General features: G+C 37.9%; 1 protein-coding gene across 10 annotated transcripts in view; it reads left to right on the forward strand.

Annotated features, from left to right (window-relative positions):
- The window catches only part of FER (FER tyrosine kinase), a 470,096-nt gene that overhangs the window by 40,879 nt on the left and 409,973 nt on the right, over positions 1–19,244 (forward strand). For 9 of the 10 annotated variants that reach the window (XM_023547996.2, XM_003405006.4, XM_064274743.1 and 6 more), the window contains one exon: positions 2,217–2,286. The gene's annotated coding sequence lies outside the window, so the exon portion shown is untranslated. Of the gene's footprint in view, positions 1–2,216; positions 2,287–12,195; positions 12,486–19,244 lie in introns of those variants that run through there. The other variant, XM_023548008.2, reaches the window with a different exon arrangement.

Here is a 19,244-nt window from a genome sequence, read left to right on the forward strand (position 1 = left end):
CAAATGGAGAAGAAAACAGAGTTGTAAGGGCATGATCCTAGAGAAAGGATGGGGTGGGAGTGGGGATTCGATGTTGTTAATTGCCCTTGAATTGGCTCCAACTCCTGGCAACCTTACGTATAACAGAATGAAACGTTGCCCAGGAAAAGTCTGAATTACACGTCCAAAAAAAGCCAAGGATGGAACTGACTTTTTTCTCCATGTTGTAAACATGGCACAAGGTTTTTGGAATTGATTGAACTAGTGTCTGATCTTGACTCCCTGAAGGGCAGTTCACTACAGGCTAGGGACTGGCTTTGGCTTAGTTCATTTGACTTGTAACTGATGAAAGTTTGTTGGCCACCATTCTGTTAGGGTATGCCTTTAATGAACCTATTTGAAAGTACAGATATGTATTTCAGAATTATTTTGACTTCTCCCCACATTGTTACTCCCTTTGAAAGAAGAAAATATATTTGGCTTTAATATAAAAGCTTAACTCTTTTATAATAATTGATCATCTAGAAGAGAAAAAGTTTAAACTGGTATCCAGATAATGATATTTTTAGAACTGTGGGGATGAAAAGTCCTATTCAGTAGTACCATAATTAATCTTTTTAACCTTTGTACTTCTGTTTTTCTTCAAATTTGCAATGTTTCATGAGTGTGTTCCTCAGTTTTCCAACCTCTGTACTCTTGTTGGAAACCCTGGTGGCGTAGTGGTTAAGAGCTATGGCTGTTTGAATCCACCAGCCGTTCTTAGAAACTGTGGGGCAGATCTACTCTGTTATACTCATAATCTTGTTAATGTTGAAACTTCTATGTAGAAAGTAACCCTCTTCTACCACTCACTCGTCCATGTTTTCTCTCGTACCCATGCTCTCTCTCATACTTTATTAATAATGACTGCTTTTTAATGTCTCTCTAAAGCCAGATACATTAAATACTTTATCTCGTCTAATCTCCATGACCATCCTGCAAAGTAGGTATTATTATTCCCATTTTTACAGATAAGAAAACTGACCTTGAGGAAGATAAATTAAAATGTACAGTTACACAGCTATTAATTAGAGTTAGGATTTGAACCTAGGGCTTTCTGCTTCCAAAGCCACCTCCTACATACACTTTTGGACACACACACACACACACACACACACACACCCTTTCATAAGTGTTCCTCAAGGCTTATTACAGATGTTCCCTTCTTAAGAAAGGTGTTTTGAGTCCCCTACTCAGCTGGCCCCTTCTTTACTCTGTGTCTCTGTAGCCCTTTGTATCTCATACTTTTATTTCTGTGAAGTTTTCCCTGACAGCCTCTTAGAATGTTGTGCATCCTTCCTTTGTATCCTCACTGGGCTTATAACCAGTGTATAGTTGTGCACATGTTGAATTATATGTCAATTATTTATTTATTTTTTCACATTTGTTCCCCCTAGTAGGTTGGTTTTTGAGACTTAGGATTGTATTTTATGCATCTTAGTGTTCCTGGCACTGAGAAATATGCCTAGAAATAGGTACTCAGTACATGTTTGCTGAGTGAATTTTGAATGAATTAATAATGTCATAGTTACCTGTGAATTTGTCTAATTATTCTCAGTAGATTGTAAATTGTTTGAAGGAAGTAATCCAGATATTATTTATCTTTGTGTCCCTAACAGTAGCTCTCACTTGCATACCTAATAAACACCTGTTGATTTGTATCACTACATTGAAACAAAGAAAATACTTCTGTTAATAATTATGCTCTCTCTAAAGAATTTTAAATGCAGCACTTCAAGTTCCTTTTATAGGTAAAATAATAGTTAATTTAGAAGCAAATATTTTGCTCATTTGTTTAATACAGACTTCTAAGGTTTCTATTCATTGTCTCAGTAGAAGGCTGTCATCCATTAATGTTATACCAGTAGGCTGGCCACTTTACTGCTATTTCACTTAAATTTAGCTTTTATTTTAAACTAAGCTGAAAGCAAAGCTTTCAAATAAAGCACAGAAGGAGGTTTAAATTCTGTATCTGTCGGGTGGCCAAGGTCAGCATACACTAACTGGCATATATGATGTTGCCATTGTAGTTACACTTTGGTGACTCTGTTCATTCCTGCCTGTGTAAGTGCCCTGGAAAACAAAACACACCACCTCACTTTGCATTCATGTGAGGTCAGTTTTTTGGTTTGTAACTGTGGATATTACTGGCATACTTGATGATGACTTTTTGTGACTTTGTTTCTGTCTTGCTCTAGGCAGCTGAATATTTTGTTCAAATAGAGTCATTCTATTTCTGACTGCTGTCACTGTTGAAGCATGTAAAAGGTAAGAAATGCCTCCAGATAATTCTTCTTGTACTTTAACTGGTTAATGATTTTATAGCCTTTATCGCTGAGCAAATATATTCTGATAAAGCAACTTGAGCCATAAACTGAGTTTGATAGGTTTTATTAGTCAAGGATTATAAACTCAAACCCTGTTCATTTTCCTTCCAGTTCTTGAGAATATCTGTTGGGGAAGAAATAAAAGATTTTCTACTTCTATTACGTAGTTTTTATTCATTTATTTGCTGATTTTTCTAAATTAACATATTTTCATAGGTATACTTTACTCGAATCTCTTTGTGAATGTTAAAATAAAGGAAATGAAACATTTTTGACCATAAGACATCATCTGTGTTAAAATAAAATTGCCCTTACTTGGAAGAGAATATTCAATACACATTGTCTAATTATGCTTTATAAAAACATTATTTTTGTCTTTGTACTTGGACATTGTAAAGGCTGTCATTTGTGGTACCAGAGTTCAAGTTGAAAAACAAAAAATTTTAAAACAGATACTTGTATATGTCTTAGGTATTAGGTATTAATTTTACAGTAAATACCATGGGATTCTATGATCCTGCCAAGGAGACTAGTTATCTGTTTTACATTTTGCTACTTAGTAACTTCTGTTTCTGTTTAAGAAGGATGTATTTATAGATTTATTTTATAGAAATTGAGCTTCTAATTTTAGAAAATAAAGCATTTTTTAATGGTTCCTTTAAAGTTTTTAATTACTATTTATGGTGAATTGAAAACAATATATATATGCACTCATTTGATCCTAAATACAAAACTGAGTACCATTAAATAAGATCAATTTATTTACTCCATAGTTTAGTGATTTTTACTAGGTTCACTTTAAAAGAAGATGCTATTTAAAAATAAATATCTTTGCTGATAACACACGTGTACTTTTGTATAGTAGTCTTTGCTTATGCCTGATTTGTATTTACTGTCTACTAAATGATAGAAATTTTTATTTTAAAATCCCACTTTATAAACATCTTTTTAAACAGACTCAACTCTTACAATAATCTATAGAAAATTGAGTGCATTCTGGGTTCTGCTTAATAAGCCCCAGAGCTGTAAATGTTAAAAATACATGATATTCTTGTTTCCGGATACCTCAAAATTTAACAGAGGAAATATATCTGAACAAACAATTAGAATAGGAGAAGTGTTATATTAATTAGATTTACATACATAGTACATAGGATCTGAGAAAAGAGAATACCTAAACTGGCCTGGCACCACATGTCTGTCAGTTTGTCATACTGTGGTGGCTTGCATGTTGCTCTGATACTGGAAACTTTGCCATTGGTATTTGAAAAATACCAACAGGGTCACTCTTGGTGGACAGGTTTCAGCAAAGCTTCCAGACTAAGACAGACTCGAAAGAAGAACCTGGCAGTCTACTTCTGAAAAGTTGACCAGTGAAAAACCTGATGAGTAGCAGTGGAACATTGTCTGAAATAGTGCTGGAAGATGAACCCCTCAGGTTGGAAGGCACTGAAAATATGACTGGGGAAGAGCTGCCTTCTCAAAGTAAAGTCGATGTTAATGACATGGATGGAGTCAAGCTTTTGGGACCTTCATCTGCTGATGTGGCATGACTTAAAATGTAAAGGAACAGCTGAAAACGTCCGTTAATAATTGGAACGTGGAATGTATGAACTATGAATCTAGGAAAATTGGAAGTCATCAGAAATGAAATGGAATGCATAAGGATTGGTATCCTAGGTGTTAGTAACCTGAAATGGACTGGCATTGGCCATTTTGAATCACACAATCATATGGTCTACTAAGCTGGGAATGACGAATTGAAGAGTAATGGCATCACATTCATCATCAAAAAGACTGTTTCAAGATCTATCCTGAAGTACAACGCTGTCAGTGATAGGATAATACCCATACACCTACCAGGAAGACCAGTTAATACAACTATTATTCAGATTCACGCATCAGCCACAAGGCCAAAGATGAAGAAATTGAAGACTTCTACCAACTTCTGCAGTCTGAAATTGATCAAACATGCAGTCAATAATTACTGGCGATTCGAATGCAAAAGTTGGAAACAAAGAAGGATTGGTAGTTGAACAACATGACCTTGGCGATAGAAACAATGCCAGAGATCACATGATAGATTTTTGCAAGACCAATGACTTCTTCATTGTGAATACCTTTTTCACTAATATAAATGGCAACTATACACGTGACTTCGCTGGACAAAGTACATAACAGTGGAATCAACTACATCTGTGGAAAGAGATCATGAAAAAGCTCAATGTTATCAGTTAGAAAAAGGCCAGGGGCCGACTTTGGAACAGACCATCAGTTGCTGATATGCAAGTTCAAGGTGAAGTTAAGAAAATTAGAACAAGCCCACAAGAGCCAAAGTATAACCTTGAGTGTATCCCACATGAATTTAGAGACATCTCAAGAACAGATTTGATGCATTGAACCACCTCAAGAATAGATTTGATGCATTGAACACTAATGATGAAGACCAGACAAGTTGTGGAATGACATCATACATGAAGAAAGCAAAACGTTAAAAAGACAAGAAAGAGAGAAAAGACCAAATGGATGTCAGAAGAGACTCTGAAACTTGCTCTTGAACATAGAGCCAAAGGAGGAAAGGATGAAGTGAAAAAGCTGAACTGAATAGTTTTCAAAGGGTAGCTGTGGAAGACAAAGTAAGGTATTATAATGAAATGTGCAAAGAGCTGGAGATAGAAAACCAAAAGGAAGAACACTCTTGCCATTTCTCAAGCTGAAAGAACTGAAGAAAAAATTCAAGCCTAAAGTTGCAATATTGGAGGATTCTATGGAGAAAATACTAAACAATGCAGGAAGCATCAAAAGAAGATATACGGAATACACAGAGTCACTGTACCAAAAATAATTGGTCATTGTTCAACCATTTCAGGAGGTAGCATATGATCAAGAACTGATGGTACTGAATGAAGAGGTCCAGGTCACAATGAAGGCACTGACAAAGAACAAGGCTACAGGAATTGACAGAATATCAACTGAGATGTTTCAACAAAAAGATGCAATGCTGGAAGTACTCCTTTGTCTATGCCAACAAATTTGGAAGAAAGCTACCTGGCCAACAGAGTGGAAGAGATTCATATTTGTACTCATTTCAAAGAAAAGTGATCCAATCAAATGCAGAAATTATTGAACAATGTCATTATCATTAATATCACACACAAGTAAAATTTTGTTGAAGATCATTCAAAAGTGATTGTAGCAGTACATCGACAAGGAACTGCCAGAAAAATTCAAGCCGGATTCAGAAGAGGATGTGGAGAGAGGGATATCATTGCTGATGTCAGCTGAGTCATGGCTGAAAACAGAGAATACCAGAAAGATGTTTACCTGTGTTTTATTATCTATGCAAAGGCATTGGACTGTGTGGCTCATAACAAATTAGGGATAACATTTCGAAGAATGGTAATTCCAGAATACTTAATTGTGCTCAGCGGAACCTGTACTTAGGCCAAGAAGCAGTGGTTTGAACAGAACAAAGGAATACTTCCTGGTTTAAAGATAAGAAAGGTGTGAGTAATGGTTGTATTCTTTCACCATACTTATTCAATCTGTATGCTGAGCAAATAGTCTGAGAAGCTGGACTCTATGAAGAAGAATGGGGCATGAGGATTGGAGGAAGACACATCAACAGCCTGCTTTATGCAGGTGACACAACCTTGCTCACTGAAAGTAAAGAGGACTTGAAGCAGTTAATGATGAAGATCAAAGACCACAGCCTTCAATATGGATTGCACATCAACATAAAGAAAACAAAAATCCTCACAACTGGACCAATAAACAACATCATGATAAATGGAGCCAATGTTGAAGTTTTCAAGGGTTTCATTTTGCCTGTATCTACAATCATTGTGCAACCAGAATGCTCCTTAGAAACAAGATGGCGAGACTGCGTCTTACATACTTTGGACATATTATCAGGAGGGATCAGTCCCTGGAGAAAGACATCATGCTTGGTAGAATACAGGGTCAGTGAAAAAGAGGTAGACCCTCAATGAGATGGATTGACACAGTGGCTGCAACAGTGGCTTAAGTGTAACGATTGTGAACACAGTGAGGGACGGGGCAGTGCTTTGTTCTGTGGCACATAGGGTCATTCTGAGTTGGAACTGACTTGATGACACCTGACAACAACAACAACGCAATGTCTATGGAAGCAGCAGCCAAGAATTCAAAGGACACATTGCACTGGGCAAATCTGCTGCAAAAGACCTCTTTAAAGTGTTAAATATCAAAGATGTCACTTTGAGGATCAAGGTGTGCCTGACCCAAGCCATGCATGATGTTTTCAGTCACCTCATATGCATATGAAAGCTGGACAGTGAATAAGGAAAACCAAAAAAGAATTGATGCCTTTGAATTGTGGTACTGACAAAGAATATTGAATATACCATGGACTGCCAGAAGAACGAACAAACCTGTCTTGGTAGTACAGCCAGAGTGCTCCTTAGGAGCGAGTATAGCTTACTTTGAACATGTTATCAGGAGGGACCAGTCCCTGGAGAAGGACCCCATTTTTGGTGAAGTAGAGCATCAGCGAAAAAGAGGAATACCCTCGAAGAGATGGATTGACACATTGGCTGAAACAATGGGAACAAGTGTAACAACAATTGTGAGGATGGCCCAGGACCAGGCAGTGCTTTGTTCTGTTGTACACAGGGTCACTATGAGTTGGAACCAGCTTGATGGCACCTAACAACAACAACAGCAAATTCACCTGGGTAGTGGTGGTTGTGGGGATAGTCAGAAGAGACTTCACAAAGAATACAACTTGCAAGCTTAGTTGGTGATTCTTTAGGCAGACAAAGGAAGAAAAACACTTAGACTGAGGGAACAACATATGAAAAGGCACAGAGATGTGAAAAAGATGAAACATTTAAGGAACCGTAGGTAGTAAGTTGTATGACTATTGACGAGGGTATAAAGTTGACCTGGGCCAGCTTTGCTCACTGGGCAAAGGTGTCTGAATTTTAACCTCTCAGTTAGGGTTGTATAATTAATACTTAGTATTACAAGTAATCATGCAATTAATTACAAATCAGTCTATAATATAATTTTATGTCTGCCTGCCTGCCAGACTGCCTACTTACCTACCTGTCTAATTTTTGACTGCAGTATGATTGTGTAATTTCATATGAAGGATATATGGGCTGATTCCAGTTTTTGACTTTTACTGATAAAGCTGCTATGAACATCCATGTACATTTTGTGGAAACTTAAGTTTTTATTTCTCTGGAATAAATGCCCAAGAGTATAATTACTGGGTCAATTCGTAAGTGTATGTTTAGTATTAATATGAAACCAGAGTCCCTGTACCATTTTGCATTCCCACCAGCAAAATATTTGTGACACAGTTTTTCTATATCCTTATCAGCATTAGGTATGTCATTACCTTTTATTTCAACCCTTCTGATAGGTATGTAGTGATACCACATGTGGTTTTAATTTGAATTTCCTTATGACTAATGACTTTGAGCATACTCATTTGTATATCCTCTTTGGTGAAATGTCTCTTCGTGTCTTTTGCTCCCTTCTAGTTGGATTTTTTTTTTTAACTGTTGAATGTTGAAAAGTCTTCCTATCGTCAGATTTGTGGTTTGAAAATATTTTCTCCCAGTTTGTTGCTCGCCTTTTGTCTTACACTGAGTTCTCTAGAGGAGCAAAACCAGTGAAGTGTATATATAAATGTATATAAAACCAAACCAAACCCACTGACATTGAGTTGATTCCAACTCACAGTGACCCTATAGGGCAGGGTGGAACTGTCCCATAGGGTTTCTGAGGAATGACTGGTGAATTCAAACTGCTGACCTTTCTTTTGGTTAATAGCTGTAGTTCACCACTGTGCCACCAGGGCTCCATAAGTATATATGTATGTAGATTTATCTCAAGGAAATGGCTCACGCAGTTGTAAAGGCTGACATGTCCCAAATCTGTGGGTCACGTGTCAGACTGGAGGCTTCTCCTGACCCATTTTGTTGCAAGGGCTGATGGACCCCAAATTGGCAGGTCAGGTGGAAAGCTGCTGGCTCATGGGGTTGTGGGAGCTGGCGAATCCCAAGATCTGCAGGTCAGGAGGCAGGCTGCTGGCTCATGTCCCAAGAACCAGAGGTTAGAGGATGACAAGTCAAATGCAGGATCCAAAGAGAGCTTTGCCAGAACATTTACAAGTATTTGATGTAAGCCTTTACACAAGGAAATTGGTTTACTTTCAACTGAGTGGCTACTCACATCAGATCACAAAATGGAGGATGATTATATGATATCTGTCAAACCACTGAGAATCATGGCCTAACTAAGTTGACACATGACCTTAACCATCACATCTTTTTATCCTCTTCATGTGGGCTCTCACAGAGCAAAAGTTTTTAATTTTGATGAGGTCCGAACAGTTTTTCCTTTATGGATTGTGTTTTTAGTATCTAGTCTAAGAGCCCTGCCTAGTCCTAGGTCCTGAGGATTTTCTCCGTTTTTTTGTTTTCCCTGAAAGTTTTATAGTTTTATTTTTTACACTTAAGTCTATGGTCTTTTAAAGCTAATTTTTATATAAGGTCTTAAGTTTAGATCATACTCACTTTTTTGCCTATGGATGTCTAATTGTTCCCACACAATTTGTTGAAAGGCTGTTTTTCCTCCAGTGAATTGGTTTTGGACCTTTGTCAAAAATCAGTTGAACCTGTTTGTGTGGGTGTTTTGGGGTTCTCTATTCTGTTCCACTGGCCTATGTGCCTATCTTCCACCAATATCACAACAATGTCTTGATTGCTGTAACTAATTTACCAGCTGGACCATGTTTCTTTGAATACTCTTTCAGCCTCATTCTCTTTCTCATCGCCTTTTAGGACTCTAATGATATAAATGTCATATCTTTTGATATTGTCTTACAACCCTCTGAGACGTTCTTTTTTTTTTTCAGTCTGTTTTCTCTTGATGTTGGTATTGGGTGAATTCTGTTGTTCTGTCCTCAAGCTCATTGATTGTATCCTCCAGCATCTCCACCCTACTATAAAGCCCATCTAGGGGGTCTTTTATTTCTGTTATTACATCTTTTTAGTTCTGTAATTTCCATTTGATTCTTTTTTCATAACTTCTATTTCTTCGCTGAGATTCTTTATTTTTTACATTTATTTTAAGATAATTTGTAGTTGCTTGATGAACAGCATTTTTATGATGTTGTTGTTATTGTTAGGTGCCATTTAGTCAATTCTGACTCATAGCGACCCATGTACAGCAGAATAAAACACTGCCCAGTCCTGTGCCATCCTCATAATCATTGCTATGCCTGAGCCCATCATTGCAGCTACTGTTCCAATCCATCCTGTTGAGGAGCTTCCTCTTTTGCTGACTCTCTGCTTTACCAAGCATGATGTTCTTCTCCAAGGACTGATCCCCTAACAACATGTGCAAACTACGTGAGATGGAGTCTTGCCATATCCTCACTTCTAAGGAGCATCCTGGCTGTATTTCTTCCAAGACAGATTTGTTTGTTCTCCTCGCAGTCCATGGTATATTCAGTATTCTTTGTCAATACCATAATTCAAAGACATCAATTCTTTTTCAATCTCCCTTTATTCATTGTCCAGCTTTTGCATGCATTTGAGGCAATTGAAAATACTATGGCTTGAGTCAGGCGCACCTTAGTTCTCAAAATGACATCTTTGACTTTTAACACTTTAAAGAGGTCTTTTGCAGCACGTTTGCCCACTGCAATACATCATTATATTTCTTGATTGCTGCTTCCATGGGCATTGATTGTGGGTACAAGTAAAATGAAATCCTTGACAACTTCAGTATTTTCTGTATTTATAATGGCTTCTTTGAAATCCTTGTCACATAATTCCAACATCTGATTCATCTCGGTGTTGGTGTCAGTTGATTGTCTTTTTCATTCAAGTCGTGATTTCCTTGGTTCTTGGTATGATGGATGATTTTTGATTGAATTCTAACAATTTATCTGTTAGCGGGGGTCTGGGTCCTATCTTAGTCTTTTATTTTTCTAGGCAGTCATCCTGTTTAGGTTTAACCTGCAAATCTTGGACTGTTTTTGGGGGGTCCAAGTTGCTCTGAAGGCATTGGCGAAAAACAAGGCTCCAGGAATTGATGGAATATCAATTGAGATGTTTCAACAAACAGATGTAGCGCTGGAGGTGCTCACTTGTCTATGGCAAGAAATATGGAAGACAGCTTCCTGGCCAACTGACTGGAAGAGATCCATATTTATGCCTATTCCCAAGAAAGGTGATCCAACCGAATGTGGAAATTATACAACAATATCATTAATATCACATGCAAGCAAAATTTTGCTGAAGATCATTCAAAAACAGCTGCAGCAGTATATCAAAAGGGAACTGCCAGAAATTCAGGCTGGTTTCAGAAGAGGACGTGGAACCAGAGATATCATTGCTGATGTCAGATGGATCCTGGCTGAAAGCAGAGAATACCAGAAGGATGTTTACCTACATTTTATTGACTATGCAAGAGCATTCGACTGTGTGAATCGTAACAAATTATGGATAACATTGCAAAGAATGGGAATTCCAGAACACTTAATTGTGCTCATGAGGAACCTCTGCATAGACCAAGAGGCAGTTGTTTGGACAGAACAAGGGGATACCAATTGGTTTAAAGTCAAGAAAGGTGTGCATCAGGGTTGTATTCTTTCACCATACCTATTCAGTCTGTATGCTGAGCAAGTAATACGAGAAGCTGGACTATATGAAGAAGAATGGGGCATCAGGATTGGAGGAAGACTCATTAACAAGCTGCGTTATGCAGATGACACAACCTTGCTTGCTGAAAGTGAAGAGGACTTGAAGCACTTACTAATGAAGATCAGAGACCACACAGCCTTCAGTATGGATTCCACCTCAACATAAAGAAAACAAAAATCCTCCCAACTGGACCAATGAGCAACATCATGATAAACGGAGAAAAGATTGAAGTTGTCAAGGATTTCATTTTACTTGGATCCACAATCAACAGCCATGGAAGCAGCAGTCAAATCAAAAGACACATTGCACTGGGTAAATCTGCTGCAAAGGACCTCTTTAAAGTGTTGAAGAACAAAGATGTCACTTTGAAGACTAAGGTGTCCCTGACCCAAGCCATGGTATTTTCAATTGCATCATATGCATGTGAAAGCTGGACAATGAATAAGGAAGACCAAAGAAGAATTGATGCCCTTGAATTGTGGTTTTGGCGAAGATATTGAATGGACTGCCAAAAGAACGAACAAATCTGTCTTAGAAGAAGTACAACCAGAATGCTCCTTAGAAGCAAGGATGGAGAGACTGTGTCTTACATACTTTGGACATGTTGTCAGGAGGGATCAGTCCCTGGAGAAGGACATTGTGCTTGGCAGGGTCCAACGTCAGCAGAAAAGAGGAAGGCCCTCAGCAAGGTAGATTGACACAGTGACTGCAACAGTGAGCTCAAGCATAACAACGATTGTAAAGATGGCTCAGGACGGGGCAGTGTTTCGTTCTGTTGTGCATAGGGATGCTATGAGTCGGAACTGACTCAACGGTACCTAACAACAACAACAACAGTTCCAATGATAGTTTAATTTTCAGAGTCTTTGTATATTATTATTTTGATCTGCTTTGTTTATCTGGTACTACTCTGGCTCCCACTTGTCCCTGATGGTGTATAGAAGGGGCTTTCTCACGCTGAGCCACCAGATGTCTGTTGGTGAGAAAGGATGTGGTTGGACTTCTTCGCTTTGCTCCCCGGCTGCCCTGATGTCTCTGGGCAGAGTAGGAGCATCTTGAACCCATGAAGAATAAGTGGCTTCCTGACTGAAACTCTTGCTAATGCTTGGCCCCTCTCACTGGTTCTGCCCATCTGCTCTGGTATCTTTGGGTGGGGAAGTAGGTCTTTGGCTTGCAGGAACAAAGAGGTGTCCCGACCAAGATGCTTGCTATAGCCAGTCTCTCTTGTAGGTTCCTCCTTCTAGGTTCACTTTCTTTTGGGGGAAGAAGGAAGTCTCAAGCCTTTCAGGGAAGGAGAGAGCTTCACCTGACCTCTTATTTTTGATGAGGCTCCTGATCATTTTCCCTTGCTGGTAGTGTCTGGCTCACCTGATGCTGGGGACTTCTGTTTGATCCTGGAATGGATTAGCCTCCATGGGCTGCCTTCTGTTGCCAGGTTGGAGGTTGGGAAAAGCTGGGTCCGGGTTACCTTCTTCTTCTGGGTGGAGGGACAAATATTTCCTTGGATGGTGGGAGTGGTATTGGGCACCTTGCCATGCTGCCTAGAGCACCAGGATCTTCTCTTTCTTTCCTTTGAAATTGTGGTTTGAAACTATGGCGTAAGGTTGTTCTCCTTTATTTGCTGATGATATGTTCAAATTTTTGGTTTTTCTTAAAAACTGTTCTTGTTCTTTTCATTAGTTATTGGTGGTAGGAGCTCCTGAGATACTGTTTCACGATACCAACTTTGTCCAAAAATTCCAATAATAACTTTTTTCGCAGTTTTCTTATCTCCCTGTGACATTTGACACTGCTAATATCTTCTTTTTCCCCCTGGTTTCTGTGACTCTGCCAAACCTCTTTTATTCTTTTGTTTACCTAATCTCTTCCCTTTTGATGGCCTCTTCTTTCTTTTCTCTATTGATAGATTCTCATTGATGTTGTCCTTGGCTCTGTGCTTTTCTGTCAACTTCAGTCTGTTGGTTTCTTCTAAGCAATTGATTCTCAAATTTGGATATTTAGCTGTAATATTTTACCTAAGGGTTTATTTTCAGCTGAAATGAGTATACTTTCCTTAAAGTAGCTCCATGTTCTCATTTTTTTTGTTTCTATTGTTATTGTCATTACTCTTTCATATTAAAACTTTGAAGTTGTCATTGGATTGTTTCTCTTTTGTTCTCTAATCCATTAACCAGGTCAAGGCTCTTCTATATTAATTCTCGCTGACCTTGTCAATGCTAGATCTTCATTTCTCAAACTATGTTGCTGTAATGGCTTCTTAACTTGCCTTTATCCTTTTTTTCTCTTCCAGCTATCTTATATCCTCCGGCCAGGTCAAAATCTCTCTCTCTTTTAAACTATAGCATACATACAGAAAAGTGCATGAATCACAGGTGCTCAACTTGATGAATTTTCACATACTTGTGTAACTAGCACCAGCAGATTAATCTTTTTTTTTTTTTTAAAATATCACTCTCGTGACCTTAGTATTCTGCCTTACAAATCAATTAATTCAAGGTTTGAGGTTTACAGGTTTCCTGAGCAGAGGAATAGAGGAGATAAATTGGCATACCATCTCCACTGCTTGCCACACATAGGTTGATTTTGGAGTGACTTTTTTTTTTTTTACTGCACTACATATTCACTTTTTTCCCCATACTGCTCTTACTTATTGTGAAATATATTTATTTCTCTTTTGACTTTTCATAATCTAAATCATGGTCATTATCCTGGGTCCTAGCTCATGTCTTACCATTTACAGGAAACTTTTCTGAGCTATCCCAGTTTTCATTAACTATTCTTTCTTCAAAAATTCTTAATTTATTTTTTGAATAGGTAATATTAATATATTCACAAAGAACAAAGTTCAAATGTTCAAAAGGGTATCTAGAATGACAAGTCTTCTTCCCACCTCTCTGCCCTAGTCATTTTGTGCTCTAGAAATATTTTGTGCACGTACAAGTAAAATTAACATCTCTTATTTCTCTTACTTTTTAAAATAAATGACAGCATACTAAATTCCGCATCTTTTTTCAATTAATAGTTTTTAATGATAGTTCCATATCAAGACACAAAAAAGTTTCCTCAATTATAATTAGGGCCGAGTGATATTCCACTGAATAAATATACCATGATCAGGTCTACCACATAGGGTTGTAAAGGCTGGGTACTGAACAAATTCACATAGACTATGATTTGAATGGCGCTCCCTAAAATTATTCAGTTACAATCTAATCCAGCAGCCTTGATTATAATGTATTTAATCAGTTCCTATGGGTGGATATTTCCAATTTTTTTTTTTGTTGTTATTTCCAACACTACTGTGATGAATAGTCTTATATGTAGGTCACTTGGCATCTATGGGAAAGTATCTGTAGGATATCAATCTCTTAATTTTTGAAGTATTTATAATTTCTACAAGTTCAGCAATTAGATACAGTCTTAATTTATTATAAAGTTGTTTTTTAAAAAAATTCATTTTTTGCATTTTTGAAAGAGTGGTACCTGAAAGGATGGTACCATATAAATTATTTTATATCCACCATTGCCTAGAATGTTGGTGTATATCAGTGGGTCCTTAGAATGGGCTGTAGTGTATCTCACTGGTAGCTGCCAGATTATGTTTCCTTTTTGTTCTTCTGAGCTCTTCACAATTCGTTTAAGATTCCTGATAGTGGGAAGCAAAAAGCGTTGTCAAGGTTTAGATGAGAGCTGGATGTATTTAGAAGCAGAAGCAATATTTATCTCAGATTATGAAAGAATATGTGCCACAATCTCAAATACAGTTAAAAAAAAAAAAGTTTCACCTTTTTTTGGCCTCAAAAAATGTTTTTATCCTTTTGTTGAAAATGTAGGATGAGACAGAGTATATCTCTACTGAGACATAGTTGAGCTGCAGATAATAACAGGAAAACATTCATTGTAAATTTTTGTGCCCCATAAAGATAAAGCAAGTCAGTAATTTTTTTTAAAAAGCTACCACATACAAAGTAAAAATAATACTGAAATTATCCTACTGGATATTAAAGTGAATAAGTACTTTTTATTGCCTTATTTATGTTAAGGTTGTGGTCACTGGATGGTACAAATGGTTAAAACCAAAAACCAAACCAAACCTGTTGCCATCAAGTTGATTGCAACTCATAGCGATGCTATAGGACGGAGTAGAACTGCCCCATTGGGCTTTCAAGGAGTGCCTGATGGATTCGAACTGCTGACCTTTTGGTTAGCAGCTGTAGCTCTTAACCACCACACCAGCAGGGTTTCTGCAAATGGTTAAGCACTGGACTACTTGCTGAAATGTTGACAGTTTGAACACACCCAGAGGCACCTCAGAAGAAAGGCTTCGAAGACATCTACTTTTAAAAGGTCACAGCCTTGAAAACCCTTTTGTGTAGATCTGCTCTGCATACATGGGGTTGCCATGAGTCAGAATTGACTGGGCAGCCACTGAAAATAACATATTATGGTTCATTTAGTGTCTTAGTTACTACTTAGAAAATTTTGATGGACTAGTGTTTTTCTACAACCATTTATTTTTTTCTTAATTCATTTTATGGTTCATAAAACTAGACAGTTTTTATTTGGGGTACAAGTGAAATTTGTTATCTATTTGGAAAATCCTCATTTTTACCATCTCTTCAGATGAGGTTACTGAAGTTAGAAAAACATTTCTTGGTTTGTCATATAGTTTAGAGAACGTGAGCTGAATTAACAAGAAATTGACTTCTAGTATGAGTGAGCCACCCTTTGAAATCTTCTGTTCATCTCTTACTTCATCATTATTTCATTCACTTTAGCTAGTCTACATTCAAGAGCAAGTTTCAGGGTCTCTTCTAACATCCATGTTTCTTTTTTCTTTCTTTCCTGTCTCTTGAATGACCTTTTGCTTTTTTCACGTATGACGTCCTTGATGTGGAAACCCTGGTGGTGTAGTGGTTAAGTGCTGTGGCTGCTAACCAAAGGGTCGGCAGTTCAAAACCACCACATGCTCCTTGGAAACTCGATGGGGCAGTTCTACTCTGTCCTACAGGGTTGCTATGAGTCGGAATTGACTCGACGGCAACAGGTTTGGTTTTTGGTTTGGTCCTTAATGTCATCCCACAACTTGTCTGGTCTTCACTCATTAGTGTTTGTTCAATCCTTTAAATCTGTTCTTGAGATGGTCTCTGAATTCAGGTGGGATATACTTAAGGTCATACTTTGGCTGTCATGGACTTGTTTTAATTTTCTTCACCTTCAGCATGAACTTGCGTATGAGCAGTTGATGGTCTGTTCTGCAGTCAGCCCCGTACCTTGTTCTGACTGATGATATTGCACTTCTCCATCGCCTCTTTCCACAGATGTAGTCAAATTCACTCATATGTATTACATCTGGTGAGGTACACCTATATAATTGGTGTTTATTTTGTTGAGGAAGGTATTTCCGATAAATAGGTCATTGGTCTTGAGAAGCTCTATCATGTGAATTTCCCGTGTCCTTTCTGTCATCAAGGCCATATTTTCCAACTACCAATCTTCTTTGTTTCCAGCTTTGACATTCTAATCAACAGTAATTATCAGCGCATCTTGATTGCATGTTCAATCAATTGCAGTCTGCAAAAGATAGTAAAAATCTTCAGTTACTTCATTTTTGGTATTGGTGGTTGGTGTGTAAATTTGAATACTGGTCGTATTAACTGGCCTTCCTTGTAGGTGTATGGATATTATCCTGTCACTGACAGCATTGTACTTTAGATCTTGAAATGTTCTTAACAATGAATGTGATGCTATTCCTCTTCAATTTGTCATTCTTGGCTTAGTAGTCTATATGCTTGTTGGATTCAAAATGGCCAATTTCAGTCCATTTCAGCTCACTGATGCCCAGGACATTGATTTTCAAGCATTCCATTTTCATTTTTGACATCTTTGTCGAGAAGATAAAGTAAAATATAATAATGAAATGTACAAAGACCAAAAGGGAAGAACACATTTGGCATTCCTCAGGCTGAAAGAACTGAAGAAATAGTTCAGACCTTTAGTTACAATATTGAAGGACTCTATAGGCAAAATATTGAATGATGCAGGAAGCATTAAAAGAAGACGGAAGGAATATACAGAGTCATTGTACCAAAACGAATTGGTCAACAATTCAACCACTTCAGAAGGTAGCATATGATCAAGAATTGATGATATTTAAGGAAGAAGTCCAAGCTGCGCTGAAGGCATTGATGAAAAACAAGGCTTGAGGAATTGGCAGAATACCAAATGAGATGTTTCAACAAATGGATGCAGCTCTATAAGCGCTCACTCATTTAAGCCAAGAAAGTTGGAAGACAGCTACTTAGCCAACCGATAAGAAGAGATCCATATATGTACCCATTCCAAAGAAAGGTGATCCAGCAAATGTGGAAATTATTGAACAATATCATTAATATCACACACAAGTAAAATTTTGCTGAAGGTCATTCAAAAGTGGTTGCAGCAGTACACTGACAGGGAACTGCCAGAAATTCAAGCTGGATTCAGAAGAGGACATGGAGCTAGGGATCTCATTGCTCATGGATCTTGGCAGAAAGCAGAGAATACCAGAAAGATGTTTACCTGTGTTTTATTGACTATGCAAAGGCATTCAACTCTGTGGATTATAACAAACTATGGATAACATTATGAAGAATGGGAACTCCAGAACCCTTAATTGTGCTCATGTGGAACCTGCACATAGACCAAGAGGCACTCTTTGGAATAGAACAAGGGGATACTGGGTGATTTTTTTAAAAAAAGAAGTGTGCATCAGGGTTATCTTCTTTCACCATTAGTTTTCAATCAGTATGTTGCGCCAATAATGAGAGAAGCTGGACTATATGGAGAAGAATGCAACATCAGGATTGGAGGAAGACTCATTAACAACCTGGGATATGCAGATGACACAAAATTGCTTGTTGAGAATGAAGAGGATTTGAAGCACTTACTGATAAAAATCAAAGGCTACAGCCTTCAGTATGGATTACACCTTAATATAAAGAAAACAGATTCTTAGAACTGAAACAATAAGCACCATCATTGTAAATGGAGGAAATATTGAAGTTGTCAAGGATTTCATTTTAGGTGGATCCACAATCAATGCCCATGGAAACAGCAGTCAAGAAATTGAATGACATATTGCATTGGACTACCAGAAGAATGAAGAAATCTGTCTTGGCAGAAGTATAGCCAGTATGTGCCTTAGAAGCAAGAATGACAAGACTTTGTCTCATGTATTTTGGACATGTTATCAGGAGGGACCAGTCCCTGGAGAAAAACATCATGCTTGATAAATAGATGGTCAGAGAAAAGGGAGAAGACCCTTAGTGAGATTTATTGATAGAGTGGCTACAGTAGTGGGCTCAAACATAGCAAGGATTTTGAGGACGGTGCAAGACTGGGAGGTGTTTCATTCTGTTGTACATAGAGTTGCTATGAGTCAGAACTGACTCCGTGGCACCTAACAACAATAACAATAACATGGGTGAGCCAGAACTAAAAATAAAAAGTTTATGTCTTCAGTTCTTCTGAGTGGCCCTGAAAGACTCGCTGCCTGAAATTCTAGGAAAGTAGAGAACAAAATGAATTCTACCATAGTTTTCAGGATTTATAGCAAACAAGTAGGATATTTTTAGGAAGATTCTGGGACTGATTTTGAGATGAACATAAGTTATACTGTGGTGATTTTTTAAGCATCTTTATTGAAATAAAATGCCCAAACCGAAGCATTCACCTGCTGAAAGTATGTATGGAGTCCCTTGGTGGCACAAGGGGTTAAGCACTCGACCACAAGCCTAAAGTTTGGTGGTGAACCCACCCAGAGGCATTTTGGAAGACAGGCCTGGTGAGCTACTTCTGAAAGGTCACAGCCTTGAAAACCCTCTGAAGCACAGTTATACTCTGATACACATGGCATCGCCATAATTAGGAATCAATTTGACGGCAGCTAACAGCAACAGAGTGTACATATCAATGATTTATGGTATGTTTAAAGAGCTGAGCAGCCATGACTACAAGCAGTTTTAGAACATTTCATCATCTCCAAAAGAAATCCAGTACCCATTAACAATCCCTCCCCATTTTCTCCTAAATCCCTCAACCCTAGGCAGCCATGAATCTACTTTCTGTCTCCATAGATTTGCCTGTTCTTGATATATCATATAAACAAAATCATACAGTGTGTGGTGTGTTGTAACTGACTTCTTTAACTTAG

This window comes from Loxodonta africana, chromosome 2 (assembly GCF_030014295.1).
Source record: "Loxodonta africana isolate mLoxAfr1 chromosome 2, mLoxAfr1.hap2, whole genome shotgun sequence".
Lineage (NCBI taxonomy): Eukaryota > Metazoa > Chordata > Mammalia > Proboscidea > Elephantidae > Loxodonta > Loxodonta africana.